The 14,205-nt window shown below is 39.5% G+C and overlaps 1 protein-coding gene and 1 long non-coding RNA gene across 5 annotated transcripts in view; both read right to left on the minus strand.

Moving 5' to 3' along the window:
• The window catches only part of AUTS2 (activator of transcription and developmental regulator AUTS2), a 1,112,861-nt gene that overhangs the window by 838,295 nt on the left and 260,361 nt on the right, over positions 1 to 14,205 (minus strand). The window lies entirely within an intron of this gene.
• LOC309646297 lies at positions 2,068 to 13,943 on the minus strand. The gene is made up of 2 exons (XR_014255262.1): positions 7,188 to 13,943; positions 2,068 to 7,124 (listed from the first exon to the last, which is right to left on the minus strand). It is a non-coding gene; the product is annotated as an uncharacterized lncRNA (long non-coding RNA).

Raw genomic sequence — 14,205 nt, forward strand, 5'->3', positions numbered from 1 at the left:
CCCAGAACTCGTGCAAATCGGTGAGCTACTACTCTAAAGTGGGTTAGGCAAGAAGCAAGTAAGGTGCTTCCTATTGCTATACTTCACGTTGGATTAAAATTGCAGCCCTGTATTGTCATAAAAATAGAGAAACAGATCGACAGAATAGAGTCCAGAAATAGACCTATTGATATATGGACAACTGGTTTTCAGCAAAAGTGCAAAAACAGTTCTGTGGAGAAATAATAATCTTTTTAACAAATGTTGATGGAACAAGTAGATATCCATATGCAAAATAGATATGTATAATTTGATCCATATCTCAATCTAATTAGGAACATTAACTCAATATGTATCATTAACCTAGGTGTAAAACCTAAAACTAAAAAACGTCTAGAAGAAAACTTTTGTAACCCTGGGTTAGGCAAAGATTTTTCAGATAAGATACCACAAGCACAATCCATAAAAGAACAACTTGATAAATTATACCTCATCAAAAATGAAAACTTCTGCTCTTCAAAAGACACTGTTAAGAAAATGAAGATACAAGCCACAGAACAGAAAAAATATTTCCAAAGTGTATATCTGATAAAAGTTTTGTATCTAGAATATATTCTTTTAAATTCTCAAAACTACATAAAAAGAAAATAACCCAATTTTTTAAAAGGACAAAAAATTTAAACCAATACTTAACTGAAGAAGATATATGGGTGACAAATAAACACATGAAAAGATGCTTAGCAACAGTAATCATTAGGGAAGTGCAAATTATAACCACTACATACATATTAGAATGGCTAAAATGAAAAAGCATGACCATCTCAAGTATGGGCAAGGATGCTGAGGAACTTTCATATACTACTGGTAGAAATGTAAAATGGTACAGCCACTTTAAAAAAATAGTTTGGCTGTTTCTTTAAAAGTTCAAAGTATACCTACCATATGCTCCAACCATTCTACTCTCAGGTATTTCCCCAAGGAAATAAAAACACATGCCCACATAAAGATTTGCCCATGAAGGCTCATATCAGCTTTGTTATAGCCTAAAACTGGAAAAAAAAAAATGTACATCAACAGATGAATGAACTGTGATATAACCATTCAGTGGAATATTATTACTCAGCAATAAAAAGGAATAACCTATTTATGCATGCTACAGCATGAATAAATCTCAAAACAATTATGCTGAGTAAAGGAAATCAAACAAAAAAGAATACATTCTGTATGATTCCACTTACAATAAATTCTAAGAAATGTAAAATAATCAATAGTTCCCTTAGAGGTACAGGAAAAGGAGATTATATGAGGACATGAGGAAACTTCTGGGGTGATGAGCATTTTCAATGTCTTGATTGTGGCAATGGTTTCATGGGTGTATACACATGTCAAAACTTTTAAAATTTTACACTTTAAATTCATGCAATTTACTGGTATGTCAATTATACCTCAATAGACCTGTTTTTTAAATGGCAACCCTGGCCATCATGCACAACTGACATATTGTTATTACCAATTACTAGATGACATTGGGTGTCCATCAAAAGGAACTCATCTTTCACATTCCTGAAACAACAGGACAGCCACATTCTGAAAGGACTGGCTTTAGCCTATAATGTGGCCATGAACGTTCCACTGGAGACAACTCAGCTGTGGACGTGAATGTCTCAGTCAGACCGAGGAGCAGTGCCCGGTCTTCACATCACTGTCAGTGATAAGGTGGAGTTCACACTGTGCCTTTTTTTTCTTCACCTCTCTCAGCTATTCAGAGGCTAACCTTTTGTAGAGTTCTTCCTATCTTTCCTTCAAGTACCTTGGTTACTGTTTGGCCACATCCTCTCTTGTGAACACATTAATCAAAGAGCAAAGAAAGAAAACATAGATAAATTTTTACCTTTCCTAAATGTAAAAACAAAGAGGCAGCTTATTAAAATACTATATGTAATACATAATGATGCATATGACATGAGGGAATCCAAATGGAGAGAGAAAAAAAAAGGTTTAAAAAGAGAGCACAAGCACAGACAATTTCAGTATATGAAAACACCTGTCAAAGGTGTGGTGCCATTGTCAGAGGCAGAAGTGAGAAGCAAAAAAAAAAAAAAAAAAACCTCAAACCCAGCAGCTGAGAAGCTTTCCTAAATTATGGGATGAGATCACAACTATCAGCTTAAGTGAGATTTTTGTACACTCTGTGAATTGAAAAAGTCCCAGCAGTCTCCCATTCCCATAGATAATTGAGAGTTGGCTGCTGTTAGACCTTAACATGCTCAAAGTGGTTGAGTCCCTGGCAACCAGATGCTATTGCTTAAAACAGTTTAGGCTCTTAGCCCTGAAGGATTCCTAAAATTGGATTACAGTCCCTCCAGATAATCTGAGAAATACAGCATGACGAAAAGGAAACCTTAAGAAAAAATTAACTCCTCCATAACAGCAGCATTCTGAGAGCTGAGCACAGCATGACTGAGGCAGAAAATCTCATCAGTGAGGGCTTAAGGGCAATGACGTACACAAAGGGTGAGTCCAAAAAAGGGGAAGGGAACCCACACAACAGAGGAGAGCATAATGCAAGCCAGAAGAGAAAGTGACCACCACACAATTCTCAGGCTTTTCGGAGGGCAGGAGTCTGGTTTGCTGCCTCGAGAGAGGCGAGCAGATGCAAATTTCTACTGCTTTCTCATCCACTCAAATCTAATTCACTGAGGTCACACATACACTTGAGAGGACGTGTAGTGCTAATGATAGATACCCCTTTTAATTAGCCATTACTCATTTTTGACTAGGCATTCTATGCAAAAGATGGGGAAAGGGTTAATTAATGTACTTATTACATTGCAGCAAAACAGTTAGTAATTGGGCCTTCCCTGTAATACTCAGGTTTAGCTCCACAGGGAGAGTGGCTATAACTTCATCATCCCTGAATTCCTAGCAGAGAACACAGAACGAGGCACACAGTGAGCTGTTTCTGAACAAATGCATCAGAGAAAGGAGGACACCATGAACGCCCCTCTCACTCTAGAGGCTGTGCCCCCACCCTATGAATCGTACTAGTCCCTCCCTCCTCCTTCCTCACATTTCTAACCAAGAACTTTCAAACTCATTATCCCCCACCACATACTTGGTAAAGCCATTACTCCCCTATGTATTAAGAGGGAGTGAACAGATCCTCAAGAGATAACGTTAAGTTACCTCATTCAACCCAAGAGAAAACAAAACGATAAAGGAGACTGATTGGGAAACATGTCAGGTCTTGCCATCATCTTTGTGGCTTGATTTCATGGCTAAATTACCATTTACTGAGCCTCAATACCTCTCTATTCACAGAAAAATCAAGAGTGGTTGATACTATCATCCAGATATTTGAGACAAGGACCCTGATTAGCCAGTGGAGACGTCTCCATATCCAGATTAGTAATAAGGTACCGACTTTTATTTTCTTCCCTTAAAATGTTCCCAATTTCTTCTCTTCCCCAGATACCCACATACTACCACATCTTCATTTTAAGTGACCAATGAATCTTTAATTACTTAAGGAAAGATGCAGTGCATCCTTTCATTTCAGTTTTCCAACAGAGTGAAATAATGAACCAGAGGAGAAATAGAAAGCAAAATAAAGACTGGGATTCTGAGCCATGGAAGAGTCCTCCATTCTTTCCTGCCACGCTATACCAGTTCTGATCCTTTAAACTTCCCCAGAAGAGAATGAGAAAAAAAAATCCTGATGTGACTCCGAATCTTACGAAGTGGGACAAAAGGGAAGACCACTAATATGTCCTTCTAGCTCTGGCTCTTAAGAAGTCAAACCTCCATTAACAGGCGGCAGAGAGCACCTTGATATTTGACTTTACTCAGGGCTACAGAGGCCGCGGATGGGTATAAGTAACCACTTCTAGGAGAGGCTCATTTAGTAGAACAAAATCTCTCAATCCCTCTCTCTCTCACGTACTCACACACACCCTCACACACTCACACACACACACAAAAGGCACATTCTGTCCACTCAGCAGACAGGAAGCAATTTCACAAAGGTAATTTAATGTTTGGGATTATTTAGTAACAGGAAAAGCAACTTCTGGCAAAATTCACATTATGTGGGCCCTGAATATAAATAGTTTATACAGCATATTGGGAAGGGTATGTGGATGACAGACAATCCCTTTATGGCTCAAGTTTTTCAAGTGGTTCAGATAGGTGTTTAGAGAACTATGAAATAATTATTACTTGAGTAATAATTCTAACTTTCTCCCAACTTCCCAGAAACTGTAGTCAACTTCCCATTGGAAATAAGGAGGCATTCCTTCATTTACAGAGCAGTGATACAGAGAACCAACATGCCCATGTGTATACACACCTCCTTGTACTCCACGAGCAACTGTTACAGCCTTTCTCAAACTAATTTTAATTCGCTTGCCAAGGGCATAGACCAACCTATTTCAATATCTGTAAATTTAGGGTCCTCCATGAGATAATCTCTTAGGTTCCATTAAACTCCCTGATGTTATTATTATCCTGGGAGGCTATTTAGCACATATAAAACGTTCAACCAATGTAGCTTAGAGTTCACTGATTCAGTAGACGTTTTTCTTCCAGATCATATTTCCCAGACCTTTAAATATCTCTGTGAGATTTCTCTTACATGAAAGCACCCTTCGAGTTCTTTTGTCCCAACTTGACTTTGATTTGAGAACTAGACATAATTGAATAAAAGGTCAGACAATTTCTGAATATAAAGTAAGGACTAATTTATGACTTTTTATAACCACTAATATTAGTATAGCAACTGGGAGTTGAGAGTTTACAAGGTAAAATCATCATTTCACTTGATTTCCTAATAACCTTATACAGCAGGCACCATCATTTTCATTTTCTAAATTAGGAAGCTGAGGCTTGGTAAACAAATGACATCCCAAAGTCAGACAGTCAGCTATTGTCAACAAACTTGGAGTCCCTTGGTTCTAATCCTACTCTCGTTCCCTAACACCAAGTCATTACAGCCTTATTTGTAAGTGTCAGGATTATGACCTTTTGTTTGAAGAAAATTTTAAATTATACTTTAGTACTGTCTCATTATAAAATCCTCTACTCACCTCCATTTCCCCTCCAAAGCATAATTAGGGAAAGGCTATGCCACTGACGTCAAATGTTTGAACTCTTTCTGAAGGATTCAAATCAGCAATAAAAATCCAGACAGAAATAAAAGCTTTGGCTTTTCTCTAAAACTGACAATTTTCACCATTTTATTTCAGGGATGAAAAGTGGCAGAGAATGACACCATTCTGACCTTAAAAAAATAAGAAGCTATACAAATGCTCCAGTCCCTGAATTCCACATGTTCTGCCTATGTGGCTCAATAAATATTAATGGATAATGACAGCAGCTATAAATACCCACAGGTACAAAAAAACAAATTCTTGTTTAGCGTATATTGCAAATGCTCTATCACTAAATGAGACATGTACACAGGTTTCATGGAAAGTCTTCCCAGTCTGGGAGCTTGTTCACACAGTTCCAGCCTATGAATGCACACTCCCTTTCCTATCACCGACCCCCCATCTTCTATTTCAGGTTTTAGCCAGAAGCATTTTCTTTCCTTTAGCATCATATGGGTAAAAATAAAATGAACTATCCTGCAGGCTTTCCCAGAATACAGAAAAGTATTTAAGGTGTACCCACTGACCTGAGACACGGACCAAATAAACTTCTCAAGCTATTTCTGCAATAAGAAAAAAATTACATACTACAATTGTAGTTGAGGGAAGAAAGGAGACTGTCCTTTCCACTGGTTACTACATTGACTGGAGAAATGAAAGGCAGTGTCAGTTTGCATAAGAGACTTGGATACTGATTCTGAGGCAATTATGTCATGCAAAGTTGTCCACATTTTTACTCAGTTTGCTGAACAAGCCACAGGCTTGTCTCTATACCAAAACTTCCTATAGATAGACTTAGTGATGTTTAGGTACTTATTGGGTCTATCAGATTTGATAATGGAATCAATCTCTCCCTTTAGAAGCTCTGGGTTAATGGCAAAGTTTATTAAACTGCAGGCAGTCACTCAGAAAAGATCAATAGAGACATGATTACAGAGTAACCAGAGGATTAAACACAAGATTTATCACAAAATTAAACTGAATTAAATGTTCTCTGATAGCACTTGAAATGCTGTCGATACTTTAACTCATAATCTACACTTTCTGTGTTTACCTAATAGGCAATTGGGGTGTCTGACTTGAGAAAATGACTTCTATAATAAAAACATAAGCCAAAGAGATTTGCTGAAAGCATTGGAAGTCCCTTCTGAAAATGTTCTCCCATTTTTAAGAAGCAGCACTTTAATTTTTCTATAAGCGCTGTCCACAGTTAACTCAGTAGAGTTTTGAGTTACTAAGTATTGACACATAACCCATTCTGCCCATGCCTAAGGCACACACATACAGGTATCCCCCACTTTTCCAAAGTCCACTATATACCACTTGGCTTTTACAAAAAACCGGTATCAGCATCTGTCTTCCCTAACCAAAAGAAATCCGAAGAGGATTTTCACTTTTATGGGAAGAGGTTTAAAGCAAAAATAGCATTCAGTGTCTGTTTTGCAAAGAGGTGTTACAGAGGGCAGCATCCACCCCAAGCAGCAAGAGTGGCACCACCAAGCTCCTTCCTGGGAACTACACTCAGCATTTAGCATCAAGTCGCCATAGCTTTGAACTGTGTCTGTGAGCATCTGTGCTTTATCTCTATTTTGTGTACCCTTTAGCAAGATTGTGTCCTAAGGTAATTGCTTCTTGGCTTTATGCCATTTTGGCTTATGAAAGGTTTCATAGGAATGCCCTACTTTCAGATAGTGGGGGAAACCTGTACATCCTCACAGGTATATATCTTAGAAACTGTGTCTGCAAGTTACATACTTTAAACAACTTCCTTCCCTTTAAACAATTTCGTTCACTTCTCTCACACAGAAGCATGCGGTGTGACATGGGCCCTTGGTCCCATGAGGAAAGGGGGCTGGAAAATGTCATCTAGATGTAGGAAAATCAACCCTTCCACATCCTGGGAGGATTTACTGATGCCACCATAAGCTCAGCAAATTACATTCATAAAGGTGAAATCCCCTTCATAACCTGTGAAAGGTAACCACTGGCTTATACAAACTGGAAACAGCATATACACTTGCAATCAGTGGAGGTGTCGAAATACACGATGGCTGTTAAAACTGACGTCAGTACCACAGTGAGAGAGAACAGCTCTGCAGGACCTGAAATGATAAAGGCCAGGCCTGCTGTGTGAGTTTGGGAGGGTATGTGCATAAGCAGATAGGTTGGTAGGGAAATCAGTTATGGGGCAAAAATGGAGCCTGTGGTTTAAACTATACCTTGGATGGCAGCGTGCCAGAGGGAGGCTTTCCTTTTTCGCTTGTCCAGTTGCTATCACATTGCTAGTACACTCCATGCCACAAACAGCATCAGCCCTGCCCTGATAAGCAACAGGCTCCGGTGATTTCAACTGGAATCCAATATGGCAGCTGTTTTGTAAGAGGGGGAAGAGCTGAGTTGGAAACAAGATGCTGAGGCTGATACCACCCTGCAATTCTGTCACTCCTTCGTCGGCACACTGATTTACACCAGAGCAACCACTTTCCTTCTCAGCAGTTATCCAGTGTTACAATACCATTTAGTGCTATGGGTAGTCCCAAATATTTCTCAATTCCTCAGGGAACAAGAATGCCATCCTGCCTGCTGAAGAAAGGGACTCTGCACCCCACCCTAAACACGGGGGCTGCTTTGAAGGACATAAAGCCAAAGCTGCTTACATCAAACTCTTTTATTGCTAGAGAGCCTATCATACCATTTTCTTAGATTATCTCCCACAACAGAAAATTCCTTCTAAGAAAACTACTGCACTTCACTGCTGCCCATACTCTTTATTCATTTCCCATTTCCTCCTTTGTGTTTTTGCTCTATCTTGCACTGACACAAGCAGGTGCCCTCTCTGGTGGCAGTTAGATCTGGGTTTGAGCACTGGTGTTGCTGCTTTGTGGCTTTGTGACCTTTAGCAAATCTCCAGCCTGTTTAGGCCTCCATTTCTACTCCTCGAATACAGGGATAGAGTTATGAGGCTTAATAAAATCTGTGGGAAGTGCCTGGGATATTTCCTAGCATAAAGTAGATAATAAATGCTAACTGAGGAATTCCTCTTCCTAGCTAATACAATCAAGTTTTTAGTCATTACAAAGGGAAACTGTTAGTCATTATAAAAGGTTATATTTGGCAATGGAGGATAGATGGTGGGACCTGTTTTCCATATATCCTCAAGACTGTGTGTACTGAGTATCTTTCAGTGTGCAGAGAGAGGTACTGTATATTATATTTATAATACCTCTTTTAATTACCACAACACCACTGTGAAGCTTCAGTTTTTCTCATTTCTATACAATGGGGGCTAATTATGGCACCTAACTTACAAAGTAGCTACTCAAATTAATAAACTAATATAGTTTCTGGAATATACTAAAGTTAGCTATTCTATTACTATGAATTAACTTGACCAAAGTCACAAAGCTTGAAGACAACACCAGGATTCAATGCAGAGCTGTGTGGCTCTAGAGCTCATGCCATAATAACACATGCATGGAACGGAATGCAGAAGCCTGGGATGTAGTCTGAGCACTGCCCGGGATTTACACTGTGGTTTGGGACTCAACCTTTCCATACCTCTCTATTCCTTTTTTTTTTTTTAATAAGCACATCACTTGGTCTATTTAACCTGTAAAATAATGCAAAAAAAAAAATACAATTTGCTCTTTGGAATAATAACACCACATAAATTTTCATCTTTTTTCCCCCAAATCTGCCTTCCATAATTTATGAGAAGTGCAAAAGTTGCCGGAAAAAGAAAGAAAGAAAAGAAATGCATTTCCCATCAACACATGGAATGGAAAGATGGAAACTTCAGGAAGTTTGACATGGGAAGAGAGCAAACCTTTGTACCCACGACACATCCAAAATTAAAAAAGACCACCATGTAAACCATTCCTAGAGACAGGCAAAAAGAAGTCATGAAAAAGCATTTGCTACTGATTCCACCATAAATCTCTTTTCACCTGCTTTACCCCTGCTGGTTTTCCAAATGAGACACCTGTCCATTTCCAAAAAGAAAATATATGCACTGAGAATAGCTACTAGATGTAGTTCAACATAAAAAGATTACCTACAAGGCTTCCTGCTGGAGCCGAACCTGGAAAGAAATGGGTTTCTTGGACTCTATTAGGGAATCCCTCAATGTACCATCCAAAACCTTCCTGCGTAAGACTTAATGGAACAGGGGGAGATGGAACAAAGAAGGAGGGGGAAAAAAGCTCTCTTCCCGGCTGAGCACTGACACATACAGTACCGTTTGGGAGGCAACTTTATGTGCTCTTAGTAGTAGATTAATGAATGTAATTACCTAGCATTGTGGCTGTGAATGCTGCAAAAACTATAATTTATAGAGTGCTGTAAAGTTCTAATGTGTTTTTATGTCCATAAGCTGCTTAACCATAATCTAATGCATTTGTACAAGAACAGCCTAAGTGGCTCTCAGCTGAACAGTGAACACAAGTGTCTGAACCTCAGCAATTCTACTCGTACGTCTTTATACCCCAACCCCGTGTGGTAAGCATCTGAGGGAAAGAGCTGCTGAATTATACAAATAATTCTAGAGACAGTGACAAGGTTCTCTGCCTCTCTCATCATGAGAAGAGTTTCTGGCTGACAAAGGGCTGCAGGCCTTAATTAAATGCTGGAGTGGTTCTGCACACATGTTTGGTGGTTACTTTTTTCTTTTACCAAAATTCTCACCACCCTCTCCTCCAGTCCATCTACCCTCATCCCTACCCCCTAGAGGTGAGCAGGGGTAGATGGGGGAGGAGAGAAGAGAACAGGAAAAAAAAAATTACCTTTCTATCTGAAAATATCCTACCTGACTTCCAGCTTGGGAGAAGACTTACCATTTCCAACTTTCCTGCCATTGTATTTTCAAGGAAGGAGGGAGTAAAGCTCAACAATTCTTTGACATCCAAAGCAAATTATCCTGAGACTGCCTTAGGGGTTTGAAGTATCTCATATGACTGGATAGGTGATTATGATGATGCAGATGAGGGTGGTGGTGATGGTGGGTGGTCGTGGTGGTGGCTGATGCTTTTTAAAAGTTTACTATGTGCAGAATTGTACACCCTCCAAGATCCTGTGAGCAGGTACCACTGATAACCAATTTTCAGATGAAGAGACTAAAGGCTGTGACTGGTTAAGTGGCAAGGCATGTATATCAGTTCAGCTTTTCACTCCGTAGCCCGTACTAGGCTCACCAGACAACTTATTGATACTTACTACTTGTAACTTAATGTTCTCCTCACCTGTAACTTAGAGATAACAATAGTATTTACCTCATAGGATTGTGGTGGGAGTTAAATAAGTTAATACATACGAAGTGCTCAGAAGAGCATCTGGACTTAAGCGATGCCGAGTCCCTGTTAGCCATCATCACAATTACTACTCTACGAACAGGTAGAATATGAATATACAGTTTGCCTTTGAATAAAGCAGGAACTGGGGGTGCCCTACACTTATCACTGTAAAAAATCAGCTTACAATTTACACTCGGCCCTCCATAGCCACAGCTCCACATCTGCAGATTCAACCAATCGGGGCATGTAGCACTGCAGTATTTACTACTGAAAGAAATCTATGTGTAAGTAGACCAGCACACTTCAAACCCATGTTGTTGAAGGGTCAACTAACCTGGCAAGGAGGTGAGGGGGATGCTATAAGGGACACCAAAACCTGCGGGCATTTTCCAGGGGCAGACATTCAAAGTCTCAAACATCTGTAACTGTGAGATCCAGAGATTTATCCTGGAACCCAACAGTACCAAATAACAGATAAAGCAGCAGCATCAAAGTACAGCTGGCAAGCCCCACTCCACTTCCCAGAGCCTAGTGTTGAGTGAAGGCTCCCCCAGAGAGGACCTCCCAAATAGCCCTCAGGTGTAAAAGCAAACAAGAGCCACAGCAACAGGAATCCCCACCTTCTCCTCCTCTTTTCAGAGCAGTGCAAGATGATATCCGTGAGTAAATATTTTAATACACATTAAAACAATAATAGCTTCAGGAAAACACAAGGCTAGAAAATTCAGAGATCTTGGTTGAGTACAGGAGCACAATGGCATTACATCAGTGGCCACACAGGGATGAACAGCCAGCTCTAAGACACACACTCAGGGTAAATTAGTATCATGGCTAATAAATAATTGATGCTCTTCTAGTTAAAAATGTACTGCTCTCCAGCATTCATGGGATTAGATGTGATTTGGATTCAATTAAAGCTCTATCCTGTCCAAGGGAAGAACACTCTGCCTCTAAGAGAGAGCCATGCGGCTGCTTCTTTACTTCTTGTGCCAGATTGATCTCTGGAAGCCTCAGATCCATCACTTTCACAGGGGCTGCACAGGCAGTAGCTACACATCTATCTCCTCCAACAGAGGAGTAAAAGAGCAGAAAGTTTGAAAGTAGATAACAGAACTGGGAAAGTATTTCCTGCCCCCTAATAACTTAGCTTTGACCTTAGTGGTGAAAACTGGTTCCTGTTATTTAATCTGAAAGAAGAAGGGGAGGGAGTAAATAAACCATTTCCTGAAAACACTGTTGGAGTCCTTAAAAAGCTGAAGTGGAACTGGGCATAATAAGGCTCTGGGATGTGGCCAGTTCTCCCCACATGCCTCCCTACCCTGAGTTTCCCCTGATACACACCACTGTTCTCCTGAAGGCTTCAAGACTCACTTCCTCCTTAGCAGTCTGATCATTAAAAGTAAGTTGCTGATTACTAATGAGATGTTATTAAAGTCATCTATACTGATGGTGGATTTGTGAATTTCTCCTTCTAGTTTTGTCAAATTTTGCTCTGTACTTTTGAATCTATACTATAAGATGCATATAAGTTTAGAGTTGTATCTTTTATCATTATGTAATGCACCTCTGTATCCCTAGTAAAACTTTTTAAAGTCTAAAAAGAAAAAAAAAAGTTGCTGGCTCCACAGCAGTTCCAAAATATTCACCAGTTCCCCACCCTACCTGCCACCACCCTTCTGTTTGCCTTTCTCACCTCAGTTTCTCTGTGGGAATGGGATCCTAGCCTGTCTCTTCACGTTCTCTCCACACACACACGCCCATCCTCTATCCTGTCCACTCGCCTTCTACAAGTCCACTTCTAGCTCAGGACTCCCTGTAAGAAGCCCATGGCTCCCTACTGCTTGCACCAACCCCATGGTAGTGACTCTGTCTTCCCGCATGCCCTGCCATGACTTACTGGTTATGTCTCGCCCATAACTCCCTCTCCATCCATGTGCCTTAGGGATGATATCTACTCCCCAAGCACCCTTAGCACTTTCTGTCTATACCAGTGATCTGTAAGATGTCTACCAGGATAAAGACTACAGTAAAATGTCTATTTGTAAATGCTTTTCATCTCATTCTTTAATAATTTCTAATTTTGTGTTTTATGATCTCTAAAATATACTGTCCAGTAGTACATAAAAGTTTTATACGTATATGTATACATATTTAACAGAGGTGCTTATTCTAAACATTTTTGCCAATAGGAGTATACAATACAAAAAGTTTGGACACTTCTGATTTAGACTACACAGAGGGAAGCAAGCATCTTGATGGTACCTTTTCCTGTACTCCTTTAAAAGTGATTTATTGATATAATAAATAGACATTACAAATCACAGCTTACATACCTGTGTAGAACAGCGTGCTCTGAGAAACTAAATCCCAGTATTTGGCAAATAAATAAATCATTAAGCTACAAGAAATAACCACATTTAGTGGCTACAATTAACCCTTGAACAACATGGGTTTGAACTGCGCAAGTCCACTTATATGTGGACTTCTTTCACTAAATACATACTACAGTACTACACAAGCCGCAGTTGGTTGAATCTGTGGATGGGGAATTGCAGATACGGAGAGCCGACTATAAAGTTATAGGTGGATTTTCAACTGTGTGGAGGGTCGATGCCCTTAACCCCATGTTGTTCAAGGGTCAACTGTATTGTTAATAATACCATATTGCATGTTTAAAAGTTGCTAAGAGAATAGATCTTAAAAGTTCTCATCACAGCAACAAAAAAATTTTGTAACTATGTATGGTGACAGATGTTAACTAGACTTATTGTAGTGATCATGTATACAAATACCAAATCATTTTGTTGTACACCTGAAGCTAATATAATGTTATATGTCAATTATACCTCAATTTTAAAAAAGAAAAGAAAAAAAGAAAGTGACAGGGGATCATCTTTTGGTATTAACAATGCAATGAAGACTTCGGAGGGGTACTACACCTCTAGGGAGCAAGTCCCAAGCTAATTAGCTGGCAGCCATCAAACACAGCAAGTATTATGTGATCTGGCCCACAGATTTCTTTTAACAAAACATCAGGGATTTGCTTCTTTGAATAGGATACTGTATTGAAACAGAAAAGCAAGGGAAGATGTGGTAATACTTGCTCACCAACACATTTTCCTCAGGAGATAAACTAAATCCAACTTCATCCAGTCATGGCAACACCCAAAGTCAAATAGGTCTGCATGACCTGCCATTTCACTAGATAAGCTCAAAGTTGCAACAGCCTTGTGGATACTGGGGAGATGCTTACTGGAAAGGGGATAAATCCTTATTTCAATGCTTGTGGTAAAAGTTTTATGCAATTCCAGATCAACTGGGTGGCTTAGTTATCACCACTGCTTGTTCTAGAATATTAATCTCTTGAGGGAGAAGACTCTTACATCATATCAAATCTCTCTCAATACCATGTCTGGTCCTTGGTAGTCACTCAATAGAAATGTGTTGTATAAACACTGAAAAAAATAGTTTTAAAGCTTAAAAGTCAATATTTTGGATCACAACTCTTTCTGTTACTTCAAGAAAGTACTGATCAAGTGAATTCTTGACTGTATCAAAAAGGCAGAAGGTCAGCCTATACATACGTCCAAAAAACAATATGAAATCAGAAATTATCAGTCAATATGAACACCTAGTTGTGAATAATTGTTCATTGATGTACTCTTAGGCATTCCTATGGGAATGATCAGAATGGTCACAATGTTCTTCCCTTACTGTACATGCACCGGGTTGGTTCACAGGGTGCATGAAGGCTATAATCACTGAAAAGAGGCCCAATTCCAGAGTCCTGG

This window comes from Balaenoptera physalus, assembly GCF_965194825.1.
Source record: "Balaenoptera physalus genome assembly, chromosome: 16".
NCBI classification, from domain to species: domain Eukaryota; kingdom Metazoa; phylum Chordata; class Mammalia; order Artiodactyla; family Balaenopteridae; genus Balaenoptera; species Balaenoptera physalus.